A 9,468-nucleotide genomic window follows, 5' to 3' on the forward strand; every position below is an offset into this window, starting at 1 on the left:
ACGTGAATTGTTGTGCACTCAAGCACAAAACAAGAACACAATGCAAGAAGAAATAGGCTTAGAACATTAAACCAGAAAACCAGAAAATGTAAAATGACAGCAAGAATTAACGAGGTTCAGTCACAAGTTTTGGATAAAACTTGGACCTAATCCCCAGGTAGAAACAGCTCTATTGGCTGTATTAACTTTATTGATAAATGACAAAGATTACAACTTACAACAATTGAAAATCAAGAACACAAAGTACACTAATGGTGCTTCAGTTCACACCAGTAACTGAATTGAGCTCACAAAAGGCTGTCAAAATTCGAAAAATAAACAGTCTTGTAACACCTCAATCTTGAAGAGAATTCATCTCACTTTAGCTCTCATTCTTCTTTGTGTATTACCCTCACCCCAACTTGATCTCATCCTGTTCTGTTGTTTGTTGAATGTCTATTTATAGTAGTTTAGTTAGGACACAACTAATCGAAATAACTGCCAACTGTCAAGGCAGTTAAATTGGTTGTTTAAGTGTTCTAAACTTCACATAAATTCTATAATTTCAGATGGGGTCATCTTTTCTTTCCATTTAGACCATCACTATTCACTAATGCAAAATCTAAATATATTGTCAAATTTGACGAAAAATAATCAAATGTTTAGGTAACAAATGTACTAAAGTAGCATTTATCTAATTAATAAATTTTATTATGGGTTACAACTTAAGTGAGATTTCTTAAATGTAAGAGAGAATACAATTTTATTTTGTTAAATCTCAGTAAAGAATAATGTAGGACACGTCATTAAGTCCTAGTTATGTTATAGCCTTGTAATTACAGTCCAAGCCTACGACTATAAATAGGTTTTTGGCTCATTCTTTTAGAACTTAGGTGCTGTTTGGTTAGGGGAATGTAAAATATAAGAATGAGACTAGAAATAAGAATAAGAATGAAATAAAATTTAAAATACGTATAAAAATTTGATAAAAAAATTATTAAATTTTTTCTCATCATACATTAGAATGGTGTTTCTTTCCATTTTAAAATTGAATAGTCATTCTACTAAAATGGTAGAAAAAACCATTATATTAGAATGACATTTTCAATATTATATATGCAACCAAATAAAGGAATTGAATAAAAATTATTTTTTTTGCATTACATTTCAATTCGTTACCACCAACCAAAGTCCACCTTAATGTGTAATGTTCTAACATTCAATTTAAAGATTCTACTTTGACTTAAAGAGTTTACTGTGTTGTTGTGTCTGAGGGTGTGCGAGTAATCTGAGATTGGTATGTGTGTTCTTGCTGTGAGTTGAGAGTGATCGAGCTTGAAGAATAATAAGTGGTATTAGAGCCTCGTGGTGTTTGAAGGGAAGGATCTCAAAAATACACATAAATAAAGTTGCAATTTTTGTTAAGAAGATACACATTAATAGAAAAAATAACTGAAATATATATATATCTTTATATGAGAATGTAGGGAAATTTGGTAAAAAATTTACTTTTTTAAGTTTTTCTTTTCTTTTTTTTAATATATATATTTTTACGGGTGTTTATAAAAATAACATAAAAATAATAAGAAAATCACATCAAATAAGAAAACAATATCTAAAATAACGTAAAAACAATATACAAATAATAAAAAAAACAAAATAACAAGAGTTTAATATAAAAAAAAAATATCAAAATACCGTATTTTATATAAATAATTTAAAAACTGTAAAAATATTTAAAATTACATATAATTATTTTTTTTTTGTTTATTTTAAAATTAATTCCAATTAAGAATGTGTCGATGCGTGGACTAAAATGGTGATCGAATCATATGGGCCAAGGTGGGCTTTACTTCTTTGAGTGTCCTTCCCAGAAATGAAAGAATCAGACAAAAGAAGATGCAGGTTGAAAAGTCTAAATATGGAGAAGCCATTGGACCAGCTTTTGTTTCTCTTTCTTTCTTTTTATTTATTATTTTATTTTTCCAGCTTGGCAAAAATATTGGGACACTGTTTGTACCTGGAGATATTGTTGTTTGTTTCCTTTATGCTCTTCTTTTTTTATTTATTAATTTACTTTTTAAGGTGGGAAAGTACAATTAATGATTTATTTATTATATTTGGTATGTTAAGCAAAGTTTGTCTGAGATTACAAGCTTGTTTATTAGTTTGGATCTCTTCTCTTAATTAATTATTATTAGTATGTGAATAATGGTGATGATAATAAATTTGGTGAGATCCAGGGTGTCCACCACTTGCTTAAGCTCAAGGCATGGTTTTGTTTTATATTTATACTACTAAGGTAAGGATAAGACCTGTCCTTTTTAGACATAAATATAAATATACATATATTTTTTATATTTATAATTTTATTTTTGAAAGAGATATTTTATATTTATATAAAGGATATATTTTTGAAAAGTTTTGAAAGAAAGTCTATCGCTTTCGAAAAAGAGAAAGAAAAAAAAAAGGAGAAAGAAAGTCCTCTGAATAAGTATATAGATGTATTACAAATTAAGAATATAGAATAACAAAAACAGCATTGTGACTCGTGAGAAGTGAGAAATCCCAAATCTCATAATATTATTTTTTAATAACCCAAATCTCATAACAATAATAGGTCTTGTCTTTGTTTTAATGATTTTTGTTGACCTTTTGAGATAATTGTCTATCCAACTAAAAACAGCCTTGGAAAATAAGATAATCAATTTGCTAGATCTAGTAAGTATCACTACTATGTGAATTTATATTTATATACGCTTGCCCGAAAGTAATTTTTAGGTTGGGAAGTAAATATCAATAATTGATGTTTATAATAATCAATATATTTGTTATGTCCAATAGAATAACAGAATAAATAATTCGTATGATAAAGTACACAAAAATAATTATTTTGGTAAACTTTTATCTAGTTTGACATTTAATTGAGCATTTTAGGGTTTTTTTTTTTTTTTTTTTCATAAACGTGTAATTTGTAATTATTTAGGATCACAGCAAACTTTTAAAAAAATTAAAAATATATATATATTATTGAAAATAAAGTTCAAATATTTTCTTACAAGCGTGACTGTTTTTTTATACACACGTGGTAAGAAATTGTTTGAATTTTATTTTTGACAATGTAAATTATTCAGTATTTTTTGAAAAATTTATAGATGGTCTTAAATAACTATAACGTACACGATTATGAAAATAATGTGGACTAAAAACTCTCTTGAATGTCAAAACATATAAGATGTCTACCGAAATACCATTTTAGGGAGCTATATTATAAATTTTTCCAATATATACATACATACAAAGGGAGCTTCTACAGTGCACCCCCAAAAAAGAGTACACTAACGTACCCCCTAGTGCTTCAACTATGGGAAACAACACAATAAGAGTACGCAGCAGAAAATATACACATTATTGAGTAGGAGCATACATAGTCTGTTAGAAATTTATATGAATGATATGAAACATATATGATCATGTATGAAATATAGAATTAATCGAATATATATGCACAATGAACAAAGGATCGAAATACCTCGAGTCATTGATTTTTTGAGCTTCAATCCCACACGAGCTTTGGATCTACAAAAGAAAAGAAAACTGATTAGTGTGGATAATCAGGCTTTCAAGCTCTCTTTACTCTTTTTAGAAGGATATACTGTTTCACAGAACGAGTAGTTAACTCAGGGACTGAGACCCTATATTTATATAGGTGAGACATTTCATCAAAGTTTTTGTCACAATTAATTGTCAGAATATGTTAACAATTAATTTAGAAAATCAAATCGGAAAATAAAATGTTTAGTAAATCGTAATCTGACCATAGATAGAATATCAACTAATTAATTGTGACCAAATTCAATAAATATAAAATATTCATTGTATTATATACACGTATAAATTTATTTATACAAAAAATAAATAAAATATTCTAATATAGTTATCTATACAAAAGTTTTCTATTCAATCTATAAACAATTTATATTTTTAAGATCACGTAATCTCATTAATATATACTACTAAAAAAAACACATGGACGACTGTTTTAAACACTTACATATAGAATTTTCGTCGATTCCTAAAATTGATGCCTTTGTCACTGACACCAAACGAGATGGTATTGGCGTCAGTTATAAACGGTCGGTATTGAGCATTCCTCACTGTTCATAACCGACAGCAAAAGGAGGATAAAATATGCGACTGTTTTAAATGGTCGCTAACACTTTACCCTTCGATTTTAAACTGACACAAAAAAAATCCAGATATGAGATATATCTCATATTTTCCAACAGCAACAAAAATAATTCTTATCCCAATTTTTGCCCACATGACGTGGCATGCCCATATGGGCAAAATTCATACCACGTGGAGTATAGCTTGTCAGCAAGAAGACCAAGTTAGCATGCACAACATATCAGTTGACGAGGATTCCAAATACTTAACCGAGATGAAGAGATAATGAACTTGCCATCTTAAGGGGTTTGGTCGGATCCCCTTGGCTGCCCTATTGCGCACTTGTGCTCTACTGTGACAACAGTGTAGTGGTGGTGTAATACCCTAGGATTATGAAATAGATTAGCAAAACCCTAATTAGATATTATGAATAATTGAGGAATTATATTATTATATAATTTAATATATGTGAATTTATATGATTTATGACATGTTAAGACCCCGTTGGTGAGCTAGGGGCATTTTAGTAATTTTGACCCGAGAAGGGTAAAATGATGAAATTAATTTATTAACGTGCTTATGGGACTATATTATTATATAATGTGCCTGTGTTGTCTTTTTCAGGTGTGTTCTGACAGGTTGGCGCGGTATAGTCACAACCGGGTATTTAAGGCTGAACGGGGTTCGGGCCCAAAATGCAATTAGGATTGAAATATTTGGCATTTTAATTATTGGTGAATAATCTAAAAAATTATTTGGGTTTAAATTGTGTGTGAATGACATTTGTACCCTTGTTTGAAGTGTATGCTTTAATTTGGCCTTAGGGACATTTTTGTCCTTGGCATTGATTATTGAATATCAACAAAATGAGTTTATTTTCTGGTTTGTTTCCCTTCAAACCTGACCCCCTCTCTCTCTCTACTCTACCCTCTTTGTGTTGCCCCTGAATTCGCCCAAAATACGTGGACCAGTCGAAATGGGACACGTGGATCAGATAACTTGTAAATATTTGATAAGTCTTTGTGTGCCACAAGGAAGCGCCGTTAGCATGGGTCCCGGAGGAGGCACCCGGAGTACAAGGTACTCCCGGAAGCTCGCATAGCGTGAAGGCTCTCCGGGATGTGTCAGGTCTCTCCCGAGCAATCAAGTCGCATTTAATGCCGCATGGGAGGAAGCGTGTTGGGACTGTAACACGCAATAAAGTCTGACGGCACAACCCCCAAACAGCAGCGCTACAGTAATGATCATTTAAGTCTAGCGACGGCTACTCTGCGAAGAGTCACGTCAATCACAAGGCAAAAAGGACATTCTTCATAAAAACCCTACAGCACCTAGGGATTTGACCATGCATCACCCATGGTATATTCATTGGAAATACCCAACTTTATGGATACTTACAGACACATGTGTAAGAACAATTCTTGGGATTACCCCACCAAAACACTATAAATACCCCCTCAAAGCTCATTAAAGGGGGTCGAGAATCTTGGGTTGCATAAGAGCAAGAAGAGAAAATACTCACCAAGAACATTCTCTGTATTTATGAGAAAAACATTCTCTCAAGTGGGAATCTGTATTAAATACATCCATTAATAACAAAGACTCGTGGACTAAGGCTCATTAACGCCCCAACCACGTAAAAATCTTCATCTCACTTTCTTACAGCTCTTTAAATTCTAATAGTTGCCGAAAATCTCGGTCAACACTTTGAATTTCAAGCTTAAATTGGTGAAATTGCTTGGTTTAGAGCTTAGTATTTGGGGATTGATTTGAGCTTAGCCTTGATTTGAAGTGAGGTAACCTTCTTTTACTATGTTTGATTGAAATCCTTGCTGATTTTAACGGTTGTGAAAGCATGTTTTGGTTGTGATGTTTTAATTGCATGTAAGAGGAAGTTAGTGTTGATCATCCTAGGTTTGGGTTTAATCCTATGATTTTGTGGTGATTTTGTTGTTGAGCTAAGGAAGTAATTCTTGGGTGCCTCTTATGCTTGAAATCTAGTTGTGCTTGATTATTATATTGCTGCAATCTGTGGTTGTATATGCTTGAGAATTTAGGGATTTGATTGTGGATTTTTGGTGAATTAGGCTCAAGCTTTGAGCTCTTTTGGCTTCTGAATTTTCAAGGTAAAAAGTGGGTTTTGATGCATGAAATCAGTATTTTAATTCCCTAATGGTTGTTAGTAGCCTTACTCTGTGATCTGAAAGTTTGGTTGTGATTTGCGATGGTTTAGTTGAGTTTTGGGGGCTAATTTTTCGTGTTCTTGCTGTTGGTTTCTGGGTTTTGAACCCAGGTGCCGCGACATGGTATTTGGCATAACGCAGCGCGCCTCCTTTCCGGACCTGGGAGTTGGTCACAGGTGTCGCGACATGGCTTTTAAATGTCGCGGCCCGCTCTTGAGTTACTGGGCAGATTCATGTGTGAACTTTGAAAATGCATAACTTTTTATTCCAAACTCCGATTTGGGAGTTCTTTATACCGTTGGAAAGCTCGTTCCAAGCTCTATGTGATTATTTGAATTTTAAATGTCATGTGAATACTTTATGAATGTGAAATCAGGGGTTAACCCTATTTGTGAAAATCCCAGAATTGTGACTAGGATTACCGACATCTGGTCAGGAGCACCCAGGGGATTTGGAATCTCTATTATTACGGGACATCAGGTAAGATAGTAGTTAGCACGTAGAGTTATGTGCGGTGGTTCTTATATTAGAAATGATATATGTGAGTAAATAGTAACCGAGATTAAGGTTATTACCCTAACATGAGCGGTTTAATAGCCTAGGGTTATTACCCTAGTGATATGAGTTGTGTAAATGCTATGCCATGCTAAGTATATTGAGATTTAAGGGTTATGCGTTCAAGACATAATCAGGTTGGACTCGGTAATCAGAACCGAGATGAACCGTTCTAAGGCCTTATTGTATTTAGACGTGTGAGCGCAACACGTAGGTCTACGCCACATAGACATAATTAGGCATGTGAGCGTAACATGCAGGTCTGTGTCATACAGGCATTTGAGAATGGCATTATTGTTTATATGATATGATGAGCATGTAATTGATATTTTATACTGTCTTGCTGGGCTTGGCTCACGGGGTGCTCTACTGTGCAGGAAAGGGTAAAGCTGTTTCTGATCAGCCATGAGTGTAGGAGCTGGATGAAGAATGTACATGTTCGGGCCACACTAGACCAAGCGGGTTGGGGTCTACCAGTGATGTATTTTGTGACTCTGTTTCGCCGCTTAGGTCGGCCAATGAAAAAGAACTTGTAATAGTATTTTGTAAATATTTTTTTGGATCCCAACTTTTGTAACTTTTAGTTTGGAAAACTTTAATTATTACAAGTTTTTATTTTTATTCTATTTGTTATTAAAGTTTAATTTCCGCGCTAATTTTATTAGTAATCCCATTTAGGTGATTAAGATTTCTTAAGTATCTTGGGTAGCGTGTCTAATTATTTAGGGTGTTACAGGTGGTCAACTCCAAGGAAACCAAGAAGCCACAAGAGAGGAAAGCATGTTGAGAAGAAGTACCATCTACTAAGAAATATAGTAGAGAGGGATGATGTGACAGTCATGAAGATTGCGTCGCAACATAACATGTCAGATCCATTCATAAAGATGCTAACAACAAATTCTTTTATGGGTCATATGACTAATATGGGATTAAGGGAGATGCCCAATTTGATTTTAGGGCAAGTGAGAATTATTAGGGTTTATGCCTTCAAAAGTCTGTAAAGATAGTTTTGATTATTAATAAGAGTTGAATATTTTGATATATGCATGAATATTAAATTATTAATATTCAATATTGAATAACTTATATGTAAATATATAAAAAATTCTTTATTCATATATGAGGTTGTGACTTATAGTTATTTCAAGAATTGAGATTACTTTGTCATGAATAAAACAGTCAGCAACATATTAAAGTTTAAGAATCCTTAATCAATAGTTACTAGTACAGTTGACTGATGCCCGTTATTCAATCCAAGTAATCTTGATTCAGATAACTGTTGTAGCATGACATCTAAATAAAGGTGTTGTATATATAATAAAGACCGATATGAATATGATATTTTTTTAATTAAGTGGAATGTATACATATATTTTTTAATTTTAGTTAGTAAAAAATAAATATATATATTATATAATATGTTACTGTGTATGTGTATTAGCATAATGTATATGATATACAAATTTTTTAAGAATTTGAGGGGAGATAACACCTAGAACAATGTGGGTTTGTCCATGGACGCACCTAATTATTCTCAAAAAATAGTTTTTATTTTTAAGAATAAAAAACAATATTATTAGTTATGATTTTAAACATGTGTTAAATTTATTTTATTTTATTTTTGTATTTCTTTCTCGTTGAGAGAGAATTGTATTATCTTCTTAGCTAGTAAAATATTTTCTAAATTATTTGAAATTTCTTTTTTAAGTTGTTAAACTACCCAATCCTCTAACAATATCATAATTAAATATTAAATTTAATTAATTGTAAAAATATATAGATTGAAATTAATTATAACAAAAGATGATAAAGCCAAAAAAAAAAAAAATTGTTTTAACAACTTCCGCTATCACATAATCAATATTCCTCGAATATTTTTCAAAATCTGTCATTGTTTTTATAGATATTTCTAGGTTATATCCCATGAGGACCCACCATATATGAATATATAATAAATATATAGATAGATAACCATTTCCGCATACCCTTGTTCCATTTGCTTCTCTTTGACACTTTTTGTGGCTTTAGAAAATTTCATGTATAGGCTAGGAACCAATTACGTGAATATGATGGCAACGTTTGCATTATTCTCTTATTTATTTATCTTTTATTTTGCTTGGGACCAAAGTGTCAGCAATAATCTTAAATAGGATGTCGTTTTCATCTCCATATCTTTATCTTTAGTTTGTTTATTGCATCAGTTTGTTAGGCAGGGAAATTTAAAATATGGGCTGGACTTTCCCATGTAAGAATGCAATGACAGTCACATGTTTTCTCTACCAAATTAACCAATATGCTAACAATAAATTCACTATAAAGTTCTAATCAATGCTAACATATTATCCTTGGGAGAGAGAGATTTTGTGATATTCTACGAAATTTACTTTAATGAAATGTTTTCAAGAAAAGTACATTTTGATTTACAACAAAAAGGTTAAACATAACTTGATGCAAAGAAAGCACACCATGTAGGAAGCCTTTGATTTTTCTTTTTTTTATACCATATTGTATTTTTGTTCAAGTAAGTCCAACAAAAAGAAAATACTTTTGGAAATTTACATTCTTTTAACTCCATCCTTTT

Source organism: Cannabis sativa, chromosome 8 (genome assembly GCF_029168945.1).
Source record: "Cannabis sativa cultivar Pink pepper isolate KNU-18-1 chromosome 8, ASM2916894v1, whole genome shotgun sequence".
Taxonomy (NCBI): Eukaryota; Viridiplantae; Streptophyta; class Magnoliopsida; order Rosales; family Cannabaceae; genus Cannabis; species Cannabis sativa.